The following is an 18,217-nucleotide window of genomic DNA, read 5'->3' as shown; positions in this document are numbered from 1 at the left end:
AAAAGGTGAACTTTGGTGGGGAATCCTACTACATTAAAAAGTTATATTCAGTTCCATTGTTTCTGTTAATTCTTTGTGCTCTTAAGGGGTAAAGGAATGAAATAGATGGCATTTGTTTACCAGAGAACTTCAACAAGGTTTTACACAAATATAGATCAACCCAGAGCTTACTTTATATTGGAAAGGTTTTGGCAAACTTAAGCATTAGCATATTAAGAATTAAGAAATATGTGTGTTGTAGATGGTTTATAATTTTGCTTTACTGTATAATATGCCACTCCCAAACCTAGAAGATTAAAACAGCAATTGTAGTTTAGTTCCTGTTCTGCAGATTGAGTTGAGTTTTTTTTTTGATTTTTTTTTTGATCTATATTTTTTTCTGATCTATACCAGGTTTGTCTGGTATTGCTTGAACTTGCTCCTGTATCTTCGGTTAGCTGATATGTTGGTTAGGGCTGGCTGGTTTATGATAGCTTCAGGTAGAAGTCTGGGATGACTGAGACTTCTTTCTGGTAAGCCGACATATGCTTACTTATTTACATGGAAAGCTGTGGAGTTGTAATAGCGATAAGGCAAGCCCCTATATACAAGCCTTTAGCCTCTTTTTGCTTCGTATTTTCTACTAGCCAAGTTAAGATTTCAACCAATGAATTTTGGAGGGGACACAATTTAGTCGGTAACATAACATTTTGAGGACTAAAAATGAGATTTTGTATATATTATATTTATATGTATATATTAAGATGTTCAAATGTTCAAGAAAGTTCAGCTATTACTGTTATATATTATGTAACAGTCATCATTACTCTATCATTTAGAACTGATATTGAAAAACTTGAATGATAATGGGTATGATATTAATACCATATACAAAATGAGTAATAGAAAAAAAAAAAACAAACAAACAGCCATACATTCCTGAATGTATTCTTATTTACTGTGTAGAAGAAACTATTTGGGGAAAAATAACAGGGAAGTTTTCTTGAGCACATTTTTATATGTATTTTATAAAACAGGGAGTAATTTTTTTCTTTTTTCACCAAGACAGAATTTGGGTAATATGGTAGAAGTTTTAAGTAGGAACATTTCATCTCCATATAAATGAGCACACTTTGCCAATCATGGAGTAGGTTTCTTTAAAAAGTGGTGAAATGTTACAAGCAAAGGGCAAACTTCATGTTCTGGGATGTGATTGGGTGATAGATTGGTTTCAATGACTTCTAAGGTAAATTCCAATGCCCGGACTGTGATGTTACTGATTTAAATCAGTAGAGTTATGTGGGAGTGAGATCACTGAGCACAGTGCAGTACACACAGAGACTTAAATGTTTTGAACTCACTCTAAATTGAGTTGAGCTCAGCCACTCTCCATAATTTGAGAGATTCTTTATTACATATTCTTTGAAATGAAATTTATTATTAAAATTAACTATACATGGGGCACTTGGCTGACTCAGGAAGTGAAAACATGCAACTCTTGATCCCAGGGTTGTGAGTTCACGCCCCACATTGGCTGAAGAGATTACTTAAAAAATAAAATCTTTTAAAAAATACGATTAATTATACATAATAGCTTTTTGATAGAACCTACAGGTTAAATGGTTGAGAGAGTAATTCAGAGGTATAGGTGATCAACTCAGGAATATTGTTCCTGTTTTCATTTTTGTTTTTTCATAATTTGAAACCAGAGCTAAGTCTATACATACTACATATTTCAAGTATATCTCATTTCATTAGCTGAAATTCTTCAGAACGTTAGATGCCCTTGACTTCTCTAGGAGAAAATAATGTTAATGACTGCATTTCTATCAAATATTAGTTCTCCTAAAACTAACACCTGATGCTTTACTCTGTTATTTTTTACACTATTTTTCTCTATATATCATTAGTTTCATATTTAGAAGTTTAATTTTGTAAAATTTAGACTAATTTTATTTTTTAAATTTTTTAAAAATTTAATTTATTGGACTAATTTTAATTCCATCAAACAAAATGTTTCCCTTCTCTCTCAGGGGAATTATTGTAACCATGTTTTATCTTTTGATTAATTTTCACATTTTTATCAGTCAAAATTACATCAGTCTGTATTACAATAACAAAATAACTGAAATACCAGTGCATGAAGATTACTTAGATTTATTTTCCATGGCTTTCTGGAGTTTATCCTCTTTGGTAACTCAAGAAACAGGTGCCTTCCATTCTGTGGGATTGACTTCTTAAATACTTGTTCTATGATGTCACCACAGAAAAGGAGGAGAGGGTGTAAATAGAAGGTTTAGTACCAAATCTCTAGGTAGTGTATATGTCCTACAAGTATGTCATTTGCCAGAACAACATCACACAGCCTTAAACCAATTGCAAGCACAAAAGCTGAAAAATCCAGCTGTTTTTTGTGACAAGGAGGGGGCAAATGAAATAGGAATTTGTAAAACACATAGCATCAGATCCGCTATGATACTTAAGGGCATATTCTGGGAAACAAGAAAGGAGAGAGTCAGAACTTTCTCAGTAAGTGAGATTTAAAGGAGTGAGGTTGATACGGGACAAAGCTGTGGAGTAAACTAAAATTAGGGAAATGTGTAAAAAGCAACAACCTTCCTCTAGTATACCAGGGAGGGGATAATTAGTGGATTATTAAAATTGAGGGACCAGATCAGTTATTAAAAGTGATATAAAGAGCAAGTAAGTAAAGAGATAAGGTCCACATGTGCTGGGCTTGCTGGGTAGAAGAATCAAACATGGTAGACTGTATTAATTTTTAAAAATATATTTGATGCTCTTTCTGGAGCAAGATTATACATTCCCATGTTCTTAAACTCTGGGCTGGAAATATAACTTGCATTGACCAATGAAATACAAATGCGAATTATAGGTGTCACTTCCAGACATAAGTGAGTAAGTGTGAAAAGCTAGTGTGTGTGTGTGTGTGTGTGTGTGTGTATTTATGTTGACTTTTCCCCCCTTCTCTAATGTTATAGCTGTTTTGAGATACAGACTCTGCCAGCCTGATATTTTAAGTGACTGAAATGAAGAGATCCTCCTCACCTGGTAAACATGTAGTGAGAGATAGAAATAAACTTTATGGTTTTAAGTCACCAAAGTATTCATGATGTTGGCAATTGCAGAATAGCTTATTCTCTCCTGGCTGATAAAGAAATTGAGACCCAAAAAAAGGTCCTGAAATACCAGAAATCTACCACATGTGTTTTGTAATCAGGTCATACTCAGGAAGAATTCTATTATTGGGGTCTAGGAAAAGGTAATTCATATTATGTAAAAGTATAACATCCCTTTGGATAACTTGGAAAGCAGTTGAGGTAGTTAATATTTTGCATTTTTCAAAGAAGGAAGGAAAAACAAATGAGACAAGCATGTGGCTCATAAAAGTGTGGTAAGCTCAAAATACCTCAAAATACCTCAAAATACCTCAAAATACACAGTATTCCTTACTGTGACTATACTACTAGACACAATAGCCATGCCACTGTGGACAAAGAATTCTAACATAAGGGAAAACTAGATGATGCACTTAGATGACTCTATGTATCTTTTTGATTGCTATTATCCTAATCACATAGAAAATGCCTGGAACATAGTGGTGTTATAAATATTGTAAAATGTTTCTGTCTTGTAATCTTTAGTCTTTCTTTAAAAAAAGAAGAAAAGAAAGAAAGGAGGGATGAGAGAAAGGAAAGATACCATACATTAGTATTTATATTTGCTCTTTTCCTTGTTTCTTATTTTTTCATCTTTTTCTTTTTTATCAATAGAATTAAAAGAAATAAAACTTAACTTACATAGCTTTTTAATCTTAAAGAATCTGGAAATACTTGTTCCCTTAAGAACACTGCCTATGGGGAACCAGGTGGTGGGTATTAGAGAGGGCATGGATTGCATGGAGCACTGGGTGTGGTGCAAAAACAATGAATACTGTTACGCTGAAAAGAAATAAAAATTTAAAAAAAACAAAAACAAACAAACAAACAAAAAAACACTGCCTACCACATAAGCTTTGGCTTCTCCAGAATGGTATCCTGGTAATAAGTGAAGTCCTTGACCTTGTTCTTGTTGTTGTTCTTTTTTTTTTTTAAGATTTTATTTATTTATTTGACAGAGAGAGATCACAAGTAGGCAGAGAGGCAGGCAGAAAGAGAGGGGGAAGCAGGCTCCCTGCTGAGCAGAGAGCCCGCTACAGGTCTCAATTCCATGACCCTGAGATCATGACCTGAGCCAAACGCAGAGGCTTAACCCACTGAGCCACCCAGGAACCCCCTTGACCTTGTTCTTAATTTATGTTTTTCCTGAGTCTTCCATGAATATCTTCTCCATTATTGGTAATTTCTCAAGTTTTTTCATTAACTCCACTCTCTGCTCCAGAAATTGACCACTACTCTTTATTCTCTATGAATGGAAAGATCTACATATAGAAGATCTATCATTTGTTGGGTTTTCTATACAAGTTTAGCCTTATCTCTTCCTGATATCTTTTTACCTTTGTCTTGAAAAAAGCCTTTAATTCATTTTATGGTTTATGCTCTTTTCCTTTTTTTGTTCCATTTAATATATCCCTACCTTCCATTACATAACTAAGTGGAATACTGTTGTTTGTTAGAAATTTTGCTCTCACTAACTTCTGTTCAAAAACTTTCTTCTGTATGGAATCTCTGGGCCCTTGTTCTATGACTCTTGAACGGGTGACTAAGTGCTTACTCTGCCTCCAACAATTAAAAAAATTCTTACCATTTAAATAGGAATTCTTTTCTCTTCCCAAATACTTTAGACTTTTCTAGGTTATACTATCACTGTATTAAAAATAAAAGTAGGTATTTTTAAATTGCCAACATTATGATAGTCTAAGCATTTTTTAAAATTCTGCTGATTCATTTACATCTTTTGATAGTATATTATATTCAGTTAGAATTTTTATCCAGAGGTATGAATTCAATCCTTTATTCTTATCAAATGATTCTATTATCTTATACATTAGGCTTTTTAAACATTTTCCCCAGCTGTATTGAAATACAATTGATAATAACGTTGTGTACATTTAAGGTATACATCATGTATCTATTACAAAATGACTACCACAATAAGGTTAGTAAACACTTCTATTACCTCACATTATTACATTTTTATGTGTGTGGTGAGAACACTTAAGATGTACAATCTTGGCAAATTTCAAGTATATAATACAATATTGTTATTGTAGTACATGTTTAGTTATTGTTACTGTAGTCACCATAGGTCCTGAAACCATAAAACTTCTTGTAAGAAACTATATGAAAAAACTCCTTGATGTTGGTCCTGGAAACAAGTTTTTGATATGACACCAAAAGCACAGTAAAAACAAAAAGTAAGTAGCACTATATCAAACTAAAAAGCTTTTGCACAGCAAAAGAAACAATCAACTAAAAAAGGTAATCTATGGAATGGGAAAAATATTTGAAAACCATATATCTGATAAAGGGTTAGTATCCAAAATATATAAGCAGCTTCATCCAAATCAATGGCAAACAAACAAACAACAACAAACAAAATCTAGTTTTAAAAATGGGCAGAGGGGTAGAATAGAACATTTTCCCAAAGGAGATAGATAAATGGCCAATAAGTACATGAAAAGGCATTTAACATCACAAATCATCAGGGAAGTGTAATTCAAAACTAGAGTGAGATATCATTCACACTTGTTAGAATGGCTATCATTAAGAAGACAGGAGATAACAAGTGTCAAGGATTTGAAGAAAAGGGACCTCTTATGCACTGTTAGTAGGAATGTAAATTGATGAAGCCACTATAGTAAACAGTACAAAGGCTCATCAAAGAATTAAAAATGGATTGATCATATGATCTAACAATTCCACTTCTGGATATATATCCAAAGGCAATGAAATAAGAATCTTGAAGTGATATCTACATTCCTATGTTCATTGTTGTATTATTAACAATAGCCAAGATATGAAAAAAAATCTGAGTGTCCATATGAATCCATATGAATATATGTTATATGTGGAATATTATGAAGCCATGAGAAGGAAGAAAATCCTGCCATTTGTGACAACATGGATGGACCCTGAGGATGCTGAGTAAAATAAGTCAATGGAGAAAGACAAATACATATGATCTCATTTATATGTGAAAACTGAAAAAAAAAAAAAGATGAACTCATAGACACAAAGAGTAGAACTCAGTGGTTGCCAGGGACAAGGGCTGAGAGGTGGAAATGAAGAAATGTTGGTTCAAAGGTTACAAACTTCCAATTATAAGATGAAAAGTTTTGGGGGTCCAACACATAGCATGTTGACTACAATAGGCTTTTCTTTACTTTTCACTCTCTTCTGGAGTCAACTGAAATGACTTTTCAAGACTAAAAATGTCTTTTTTTTTTTAATATTTTATTTATTTATTTGACAGACAGAAATCACAAGTAGGCAGAGAGGCAGGCAGAGAGAGAGAGAGAGAGAGAGAGGAGGAAGCAGGCTCCCTGCCGAGCAGAGAGCCCGATGTGGGGCTCGATCCCAGGACCCTGGGATCATGACCTGAGCCGAAGGCAGAGGCTTTAACCCACTGAGCCACCCAGGTGCCCCAAGACTAAAAATGTCTTAAATGTAGATATGGCATCATAACTTTAAAGAACTTTTCTTTCTCATCTGCTTTTGATGATATATAAAATTTGGAACCCTGATATTTTCCATCCTGACTCCTGACATTTTATGAAAAATAATTTTTAACATTTATTCCAGATATCTATATACACATAGTAAAACCACTCTGGGTAAAAGATATAATCATTCATCCATTTATTATCACATTTGCTTATTGATTTATTCTGCATATATTGTTTTGAGAGCCAAACAGATACGAGAAACTGTGGCAGAGGCTCTGGGTACAAAGACAATGAAATGTAGCATCTGCTCTCAAAGAGCTCACAGTGTAGTAAGGAGATCCCTTTTCTGTCATTCAATACAAATTTATTGAACATCTAATTATTATGTGACGTCCTGAACCTATCAATAATACACCATACATTAGGTAATTTGAATTTAAATTAGAAAACAAAAACAAACAAAAAAGAAAACTTGCCATGTCTCCCTGACCTGTTTTGTTCTATATTTCATTGAAGAACCACCAAATTTCTTAAGTAAACTGGTGTTTAGCTTGATTCCTTCTTCATCTTTGCTGGGCATTTTCCATCACCAGATCCCAGGTGTTCAAGTCTTAGATGGCTAGTGAATTTGTCATTTCTTCCTATTCCCATTGGCAACCTCCTTTCCATTCTACCATCAACTCAGGCCAAGACTACCTGAACAGCATAGCATTTTGTCTCTGATTTCAACTTCTCTTTGCATTTCTGCCAGGATGATCATTACAAAATGCAAATTTTATCCCGGCATTCCCTGCCTGAGTGCATGAGGCTATGAGGATAAGAGTCACACATTAAGGTTGGTGCAGGTGCTACAAAGAAGGAATATGAGTTCTTGAAATCTATGAAACAGCTACACCACCCATGGCTTTCCCAGTTTCAAGTTTTTTGTTTTTTTTGTTTTTAATATGAGAGAGAAATAAACTTTTGTCTTACTTAACCACACATTGGTTTCTTCGTTAGATGCAGTGAAATATAATTCTAATTGCAGGATGACCTACAAAACTTGTTGGGATGAATAAAAAATTAAAAAGCAAGGCCCCTTATTCAAAAATCGTTCGTTTCAATTTGTTAATATCAGAGCATAAAGCAAGCACAGGCCTCCTTTAAGGCGACATTCCTATGAGATTGCATAAATCACAAACTCATGAAACCAGAACTGTCAATTGAATGATTCCTGTTGCTCTTTGGTAAATTATAAAGTTCTAAATTTGTTTTACTAGCCCCTTCTAATCTGGCATTTTCTTGTTTTTCCAGATTATTCTCTCACCACTTGCAATCTATGCTGTAATCATAATGAACTGTTGTCAGCTTCCTTATATCACTGAGATAAGCCCACCCAACAAACACCACCTCAAATTCTTCATCTAGGTAGCATTTATTCATTCACCTTGAATGATTCAACTTTGAGGTCACTTCTTTCCAGCAATATTCTCTAACTTTATAAACCTACATTAGAGGCTCCCAGTATAAGTTTGCATTGAAATTTGTACTTCTTCTTTTGCACTCATAAAATATATTTTTAATTATTTTGTGCCAAGCTATACCGTAATCTTGGTGAATGAATCATGTATCCCTTGCTCAACTTTATATTTTTTGCATCTAACACAGAATTTAGAACATAGAAGTGGATCAAATATTTGCTATTGGATATTGAGTGAAAGATACTTTTTACGAAGTAGAAGATTCTGAATTTTATTTCCAAATTTTTCCCCAATTTTTCAACAGGAAAACCTAAATGATAAAGAAGGATAAAATAGAAAATCAGATAAAATTTGTTAGCTTTTGAAAGGTAGAGGGTTAAATGTAGGAAGTCCATAGTAAATATTCAGAGCCTAATGGAACATAACATATGCTATGTACCTTAGTTGTAGTACTCAATATTCAGGGTGTCATAGCCTGTGTAGCACTGAGAATCTAAAACAAAGAACTTGGATTAATTTTTTTTTTTATTTTATTTTTATTTATTTATTTATTTTTTTGGATTAATATTTTTTAAGTGTGGTGTATAATGAAAAATAATGGGTATAGAGCTTTTAAGTAAGTCCCATATTCATTTAAGAAATGTTTTTAACCCATCCATATATTCTTTTGTGCATAGGTTAACACAGAGTAGGGGGTGCCTGGCTGGCTCGGTTGGTGGACAATGTCATTCTTGATCTCAGGGCTGCGAGTTTGAGCCCCACATTGGGTGTAGAGATGACTTAAAAATAAAATCTAAAAACAAATACGTAGAAAACACAGGAAAACTGCAGGAAGTGGAGAAATGTTTAGTGAAGAGCATGAAAGCCAGTATTCCTCTTACTGACACCAGTTACAAGAATTAGCAGTTATAGATCCAAGGGAAATCAATGTAGCCAGCCAATGTCTTACCTTTTTAAAATGTGCAGAAATAGTAGCCTTTTTGTCTGGGACGTATGTTGTTACTGTATGTACTTCAGTGGACCATTTTAATGATATAAAACAGTAGGTATCCAATTATTTACTGGATTTGTTACATCTATCAAAGGTGTTGGTTCTGGGAGCACCTGGGTGGCTCAGCCGTTAAGCATCTGCCTGCAGCTCAGGTCATGATCCCAGGGTTCTGGGATCCAGCCCTGCATCAGGCTCACTGCTCCCATGGGAAGCCTGCTTCTCCCTCTCCCACTCCCCCTGTTTGTGTTCCCTCTCTCGCTGTGTCTTTCTCTGTCAAATAAATAAATAAAATCTTTAAAAAAAAAGAGGTGAGAAAATTAAAAAAAAAAAAAAAGAGTTGGTTCTGACTAGAAAACAGTATTTTTCCCTGTCAGTTAAACATCCCTCATAGGCCTCTGATTGTTCAGAATTTATGATAAAATTTCAAATTATTTCACAATAATTTCTGAAATTACGATTTTGGTTAGCTATCGAATGAGAGCACAGATATGTGCCTTTGTACCCTCTGTTTGCCTGTGTGTGTGTTTTGGTTGATTTGATTTCTGGGTTGGTTTGAAATACAGAAGTCATTTTAATTTTTTAAAATCAGTGACCATCAACTCACTTCTTTGGAGTCTTTTCACCCACTAATTCAAGAACATGTATTGCTTGGGTGACACACGCCGCCGGCCTCCTTCCTTGCTCGGGCTCCCCCCTTCTGTCTTCTTCCTTATCTCTTGTTTCTACCTTGCTAGCCTATTTTCTCCCCTCTCTTTTTTCAACCAATTTTGTAATTCCCTTGAGTTTGATGTTTCCCATTTTCTCCCTCCAATCCCATTTTTCTCTTTTCTTTGGACAGTGCCTCGCGTGGGAAACTTTCTGAGATGGATCCAGAGAGAGCTAAGTTTAAATCTGGTTTGTCTCTTGGTGCCTGCTTAGGCTTCAACAAGTGACTGGCCTTCTCTGAGTCTCAGTTTCCTTCCCAGTGAAACTGAGATCATAACAGATATCTTCTGAGATTGTTGCCCAGATTAGAGATAATGAAAGTAAAGAGCCAGGCTTGTTACCAGCACTCCACACTAGAGAGCCTTTCTTGTAATTTTCCTCATTACTGCCCTAGTAGCATTACTGTATTCACTAGTGCAGACACCAGTAGTTTTGTTGATTCATTTTTCCTTTCAAACTAGACCCTTCAAGCTGAACAGTCAAGCTTGCTTCCATTTTAATTTGACATGTTGTGCAGCAGTTTGTGCAAACAAAAGTTAAATCCAAAGTTTACATTTAATTGTTTTTTTTTTCATTAAAACAAACAACAACAACAACAAAAAACATAATATGTACTGGTCTTCTATATAGTAAATGTTATACCTGTATTTATGTCTTCAGACTCTGTTTTTGGTGACCAATAATCAGCTATAGCCCTTTCCTGTCCTAAGTCTACTTACGCAAGTAGATAAATAGCTTTTTTTGGAAATAGTATGTTATCCTTTTATTGCACACTTTAAAGTAGAAGTAAGTATACTTACTTTCCCTGGAACTGAGATGACATTATTTTTAAACTTAATTTGGGTAATTTAAAAACAGAACTACCCAGAATAAAATTCAGGGAACTGCCCACCAAGCAAAATTCCGTAGGGCTATGTGAACAGATTCACAACAACTCAGTCTCTCCAACAATCAAAGAAAAACTATTGTCTCTTCAGGTCCCCTCCTAAAAAGCTATTCCAGGACCCTGTTTCACTCTTGGGTATCAGAGACAACACATATCCCACCTGGGCATGCTCCTTGGTCTTTTATATGGACTAATCTGCCTGTAGATCGTGGAGCTCAAACCAGCCGTCCACAGGGGAACTTTTCTATCAAGCCATGGCACACCCTCCATCAGTGGGGCCACAGAGCTCAAAGAACCTCTTGAAAGCAAAAGTCTCCTTGACAAGTTTTCAATTGGAACCTCTGGAAAAAAAAATAGGCAGCCTCAAGCCACAAATAATCCTTATGATTTTGGATTTATTATTTCCCCTACAGAGATTATTTCCCATCAATGTGCTCTCTTTGGAAAGCAGTTTTTAACCTGCTTGGTTGGTTTCCAGTAAGAAGTCTTTTCTGGGTTGCAGAGGACTGCCATCTTGCTGTAGCTTCACTTGGCAGACAAGGGATGTACTTTCGTACTAGGAGGTCTGCAAACTCTATTATCTTCACATCTTTTTTCTTCTCCTTTTTCTGTTTCAATAACAACAACTCTCACTGATATGCAAGTCATGTCCATATCTCTGTTTTTATTTTAAACATTTTTCCTCAGATCTACCCCACAAATTCAGCTGTCAGATACTTTACATAAACATCTCAGGGTTGGGGCTCTCTGGTGTCTCTTCTTCAAATGCCACTAATCCCTTCATGAGGGCTCTACCCTCATGATCTCATCTTATTCATCTCATCATTTTCCCCCAAAGACCCATCTTCAAATATCATTGCACTGGGAGTTAAAGATTCAACATATTTATTTTAGAGGGAAATAAACATTCAGTTCATAACAGTCTGCTCCTGGGTTCTCATCAAAACTGAACACGTGAGCACCTGGGTGGCTCAGTGGGTTAAGCCTCTGCCTTCGGCTCAGGTCATGATCCCAGTGTCCTGGGATTGAGCCCCACATTGGGCTCTCTGCTCCCTGGGGAGCCTACTTCTCCCTCTCTGGCTCCCCCTGCTTGTGTTCTCTCTGTGTCTCTCTTTCTCTGCCAAATAAATAAATCTTAAAAAAACAAAAAACAAAAAAATAAACAACAACAACAAAAACTGAGCACATGACCCAATATCCTGTTAGTGCTGTGGGAAGTAAGACAGGTCAAACTGACAGCTTTCCAGCAATCTGCTAGGAAATCTGCTTGTATTCCCTTCTCCCCCCTCAACTGATGCATTAAAATCCTAATGCCAAATGTAATGATATTAAGAGGTATGAATGGGATTAGTAATCACAAAAGAAACCCTACAAAACCCCTCAACAACTTCTGCAATGTAAAGATACAACAAGAAGTCTGTAACCTGGAAGATAGACTTCACTTGACCATCCAGACACTATGATCTCAAACTTCCAGGCTTCAGAACCTTGAGAAAAAAATTTCTGTTGTTTGTAAATTTCCCAGTCTGTAGTATTTTGATATAGGAATCAGTATAGATTAAGACATAGTCTTTCCAAAGTGAAGGACTAGACTCAATTATCCAAATGGAATTGGAACTGTAAGGCTTACCAGCTACCTGGGAGGTGGTATGGAAGGCAGTTCAAACCGGGTATCCCAAATGTCATAGGTCCCATGTGGGAGGAGTGTTTAGGAACCCTAAAGATATTTTCTTTCCAAGGGAGACGTGTGCACATAGCACTGTGCATCTTGTGTAAAAGCCAGGCATTAGATTGTCTGCCCCCAAGACCATGGTATGTTTTATGGTAAGGACAGCATAAGAAACTTTCAACTGTTAAACCAGTAAATTATCTTTGAAACAGGCTACCCTTAGTTTCCAGAGAAATCCTTGGAGGGGTAACTAATTCATTAAGTATATATACCCAGATGGTGACTGCTCTACCATGCGAGTCATCCGATTAGAAAAAGTGGTATGAAATGTGTCCCAGACTTTAGTAAGCTAAATTCCTGAAAGAAAAAAAAAATTTCACTGGCTGTCTGTCCACTAATATATATTTCTCAAGTTTTCTTCTTGCTTTGTAAACTACACTATCCCTATTTCTTTTGTTGAGTCCTTTTACCCTGCCCATCCTTTCTACTTTCGTACTCAGTAGTAGGTCTGCAAACTCTATTATCTTCACATTTTTTCCTTCTCTTTTTTTCTGTCTGTTTCAATAACAACTCTCACTGATATGCAAGTAATGTCCATATCTCTATTTTTATCTTAAACATTTTTCCTCAGATCTACCCCATATATCCAGCTGCCAGATACTTTTTATAAATATCTCATTTGGTCCTCACACAAACCCTGTAAAGTATTATTTATTCCCATTTTATAGATGATAAGTTGAGATCTGAAGTTGTTCTGTAACAAAGTGGCAAAACCTAATTTTGAACCCATGGGTTAAACATTACGTTCTTTTTCCACTTCCTTCCTTATCTGTGTGATTAAAAAAAGAAGTAAATTAGGATTACCCTTAAGACCCATAATATGCGTACCATTCCTTGTAGAAAAATTTGAGGTTCTTTTCTTGGATACAAGAGACACTATGACATGGACCTAGAATGATTTTCTAATAATTTCCCAATTCAAAAATTCAGATTAGATCATATTGAACTACTTATATTTTTCTGAAACAAACAAACAAGCAAACTTTGTTACTTTGACTTTGTACATTTTAATTTCTTTGTCTGGAATGCTCATTTCTTCTTTATCAATCTAGAACACTTATTCATACTTTAATCCTTTTTTTCTCTTCTCCAATTCTTTTTTTTTTCCAAAGATTTATTTATTTATTTGACAGACAGAGATCACAAGCAGGCAGAGAGGCAGACAGATAGAGAGAGAGGTGGAAGCAGGCTCCCTGCAGAGCACAGAGCCCGATGTGGGGCTCGATCCCAGGACACTGGGACCATGACCTGAGCCGAAGGCAGAGGCTTTAACCCACTGAGCCACCCAGGTGCCCCTCTCTTCTCCAATTCTTTAACTGCTACCTAGATAGAGTATCTTCTAGTGTGTCCTCATAACATTTTTTAAAATATGGTATTTGTATGTCTCTCTTCCTAGATTTTTAGTTCACCAAAGATAGAGATCTAATTAGAATACAATCTTGATTTAAAGCCTGGATATTGGGTGCCTGGGTGGCACAGTTGGTTAAGGGTCTCCCTTCAGCTCAGGTCATGATCCCAGGGTGCTAGGATGAAGCCCGGCATCAGACTCCCTGCTCAGCAAGGAGCCAGCTTATCCCTCTTCTCTGTGTGCTTGCTTACTCTCTCAAATAAATAAATTAATAAATCTTAAAAAAATGGAGCCTAGACATTTACCTTTTATTTTTGTTTTTAAAAGATCTTGTTTATTTGTCAGAGAGAGAGAGAGAGAGAAGAGAGAGAGAGAGAAGAGAGCACAGGTAGGGTGAGCTACAGGCAGAGGGACAAGCAGGATCCCTGCTGAGCAAGGCGCCTGATGTGGTACTCTATTCCAGGACCCTGGGATCATGATCTGAGCCAAAGGCATACACTTAACTGACTGAGCCATTCAGGCATTCTGACATTTACATTTTAGTAAGTAAATCAAGTAACCATGTTTTTGGTTTCTGGCTTTGAAAAATGTGTTAACCATATTTCTGTTTATGTGATATTAAGCAAATCTGTTTTTGTCTTTATATATTTTCACTTGATAATAATGTTTATGCTTAAATTCTCAAAATTTCTTAGCTATTAAAATTCTGGCTGTACATTTAATCACTTTCCCCATTCTTTCCCCATCTGTCTTGGTATGAAGTGAAAAGAGCAGACATTGAGCTAAGCTAGGATCTCCATCACAGTGACAACCCTCCTGTGCCATTGCTCCTGGGCTTCTGGCTTCATAGGAGCTGATGCAGAGATTTGATGTAATGTATACGAAATCATGAATCATTATAAATGTGATAGGAGTTGGAAACTAGAGTAGTTCTCCTGGACTTGAAGCCAATTATTACTATAAAGGAACAAAGAAACAAACAGAACATCTAGATCTAATAATTTCATCAGTTCTCTGTTACTCTTCTTTAGTTGCCTCTGCTTAACTGGGAATACCGTCACTTAAAAAATTCCCATGGCCTTCACATTAAAATCTTCATTGGTCCAATTTTTTAAATTACTATGTTGAAGAAATTCAGTGATGCTATTTCCAGGTGGTTCTTTCTACCCTCTGTCCTGGGACAGACATCTGTTTCATGGCAGTATATCCTAGTGCAAATACAAACACAGGCTCTTGACATTCAAGGCTTGCATTTAATCCATTGCATTTCCAGTGTTCTTTATCTAGAGCATTTTTAAATTAGCTTTTCCAAACATGCTACCTTAACAAATATTCTTTCAGATGTGACAAGTGAGATCACTCCGGGGAATTCCCTGGATCCTTCTATTATAGTCCCCTGCTAACAGATTTTGAAAGCTTCTACCCACACGTTTATGCTACAGTAACATCTATGCTAATAATAAGATGAAGAAGTGTATTTCAAAATACTGCACTTGAACTGTAAGTAAAATTGCCATTTCTATAGTCACTTTTAGAATGTAACTTATAATATTTTACATATATATGTACACATAGATATATGTATATATATATATTCTAGAAAACATTAAGGAAACAAATCTTAACCATTTTTTGAAAAAATAAAAAAATCTCAGGTTTTGGTGAGAAATATTGTCTCTAACTGTTGTTAACTCTTCATTTATGTATTTCATCTTCAAGCATTTGAATCACTTGGTGCTATTATAACTACTTAATGGTAAATATATGTTGTATTTTTAAATAGTTTATTCTGAATGTATTAAAGCTAAATCCATAGTGTTTGATTTACAAATATGAATTAAGGACCTGCTCAAATTTCAAAAATTATAATAAAAATCCAAAAGCTATAATAAATTGATTTTCATTGAAGATTTGTTATGAAAGTAAGTCATTTTTTTTGTCCTTTTTATTTTATTTTTTATTTTATTTCATTTTACTTCATTTTATTTTATTTTTGTTTTCAGTGTACCAAAATTCATTCATTCATTTATACACCACACCCAGTGCTCCATGCAATACATGCCCTCCTTAATTTTCTTTTATGGAGAAACTCTTAGTGTCACAAGGACATTCTGCATGTTACTTGGAATAATACTGTGGCCCTAATATGTAATTTCCACAAGGGTCAGGACTTTTGTGTTCTTTATTCACTGTTTCAGTTTAAAAGGTCTAACAATAGTGCTTGACACACAGTGAACACAAAATGTTTGTTGAAAGAATAAATAATCACTTCTTGACTCTCAGGTCAATGGACACAAAAATTTGGACTATCAACCCCATGATTCAACATGATCTCCTTTGCTCTTTATTAACTATATAGTCCCCACAGGAGATAGAGATTACTACATTTTAATTCATGGGAAAAAATGAATAAAGAGACAATTGATGGGGATGGTTTTTTCTGGGAACGAAACAATGAGAATATGAACACTTTAACAAGATAAAGTAGGTTGACTCTGCAGTATTTTATGATTAAGATTATTGTTTTTCTGTCTCATTTTTTTCTTAACCAAGAAGCAAAATAATGAAGTAGACTAAAAACTGGAGTAAGCATTCAAGTTCTCTTCAGAAATGGCTCTGAGGGCAGAGGTTGGAATTCCAACCTTTTTTTTTTTTTAAATTCGAATCTAAAAGAAAATCGAAAAATACCGCTTTGGTTAATCATTCTTCTATTTGTCCTCTTGACATTTTGCATTTTTTTTTCAACCTTGTAAACCATTCCTTACCTCTCTTACATCTACCAAAATGGATCTAGCCTTCCCTTAATCCTGAACTCCTTGAGAACTACCTTTTAATTTGTAATCTGTAAAACTGCACTTGAAATTTAAACCTGTCTAAATGCTTGAAATTCCTCCACTTTGACAAGTCTAAAAATCCTTGGGAGAATTTTTAAATAGTTCCCAATTTAACTAGGATGACTTTGAGTGTCAGTAATTGGGGTACTAAAGAAAGTTTGGGAGTTTGATGTTTAGATCCCTTTAAAGGTGACTTCAATGAACACAGTTGGAGAGGTTCCAAAGGGCTGGCTGCACATCAAGTGAGGACCCATCTCCTTCTAACAATGAAACAGAAAATTCTGCAAAACCTGCTGCTATCTCCTACACCTTGACATCTGACCAACTGTTACAAATCATTGTCTAGTTAGCCTGACAAATAACAAGGTGCCCCAAGGAATCCTGTTTTGTAGCTATCTGGCAAAATAATTATTAGAAAAAACAATATTTCATAAGGGGTGATGTATGTGCAAGCCTTTTGAAAACTCTAGTGCTCTGTTCATTTTAGTTGTTTCCATTACCCATCACTGAAATTGTCATGACTTATTGTTTTGGGGCTGGGTGAGAAGGTATTTAACTCATGTTCCCTTTGGCTTTGGCTTGGAAAGTATGTCTCGCAGACATGAACTGGGACAGCTTTCTGCAAACCTTCCTCTTGTTTGCAGTATCTTTGTGGAAGATTTCTTAAGATTACATAACCACTTTCAGAATGTGGCATTTTAGTTGGTAAATGAATTATTTGTGAAGGAAGATCACTATGCCGTGTATTATTGAAAACACTGAAGATGATGCAGTCGGCTGACTTTTTCTGAAAATAGGGATTTTTGAATATTTTAACATTAATTGAACTTGGAGTTTATGATGGAAAGAGTTCAGAAACTGGAAGAAAAAATTGGAGTCTAATGAGGAAATGCTAGAAGGCATGCTCATTAGTGCCCACTGGAACTTTAACCCACAGGAGTGCAAGTGCCTGTTCTCCATGTCAATTCTAATTCACATATTCATGCCTTGACTCACAAAAGGACAGAAGAATAGAATTCTCTCCCTAGTCATGCTCATTTCACTTGTTATCTGCATGTGTGTGTTTTTGTGTGTGTGTGCATGAATGTGTATACTCAGAAGTAATCGTTTAGTGTTTCAGTTGACATTTTTGGATACAAAGTACATGCTTGTTGTCATTAGCAGGCAAGATTTTTCTGCCTAGTCCATTTCCACTTATCAACTTATTTTACTGTAAATCTGTTCCTTAAGCAGCTACTAATGAGAGGTGATCTCTCATCAGGAAATAATACAGGCAGAGGGGGAGAAACCCTGCTCTCTGTGATCCTCTCCAATTGACATCTGCTTAAGTAACTTAGCTCAAGGAATCTCTCCTGCCCAGTCAGCAGCAAAATGAGCATCAGTCTATGTGATAAGCGGCCTCCATAGCCCTAATCTCTATGGAGAAAATCTTTATCTATATAGCAATTATATCCCAGGTATATGTGTTCACATATTTAATATGATCTCACTTTGGTGCTAATGTTGGGAATATACACAGGCACCCTTGATTTTTCTAGTGCAGTTCTACAAAATATATTAAAAAAAATTCCTTCTTCCTAAATTTATTCTAAAATGTTAAATTTGCATTTTGTGTTAGAAGCAGAGTAGACAGGAGAGCAAGCCAAGGCTTTTGTCCAGT

The sequence above is a fragment of the Lutra lutra genome, chromosome 2, assembly GCF_902655055.1.
Source record: "Lutra lutra chromosome 2, mLutLut1.2, whole genome shotgun sequence".
Lineage (NCBI taxonomy): Eukaryota > Metazoa > Chordata > Mammalia > Carnivora > Mustelidae > Lutra > Lutra lutra.
Note: the sequence above shows the minus strand (reverse complement) of the source record.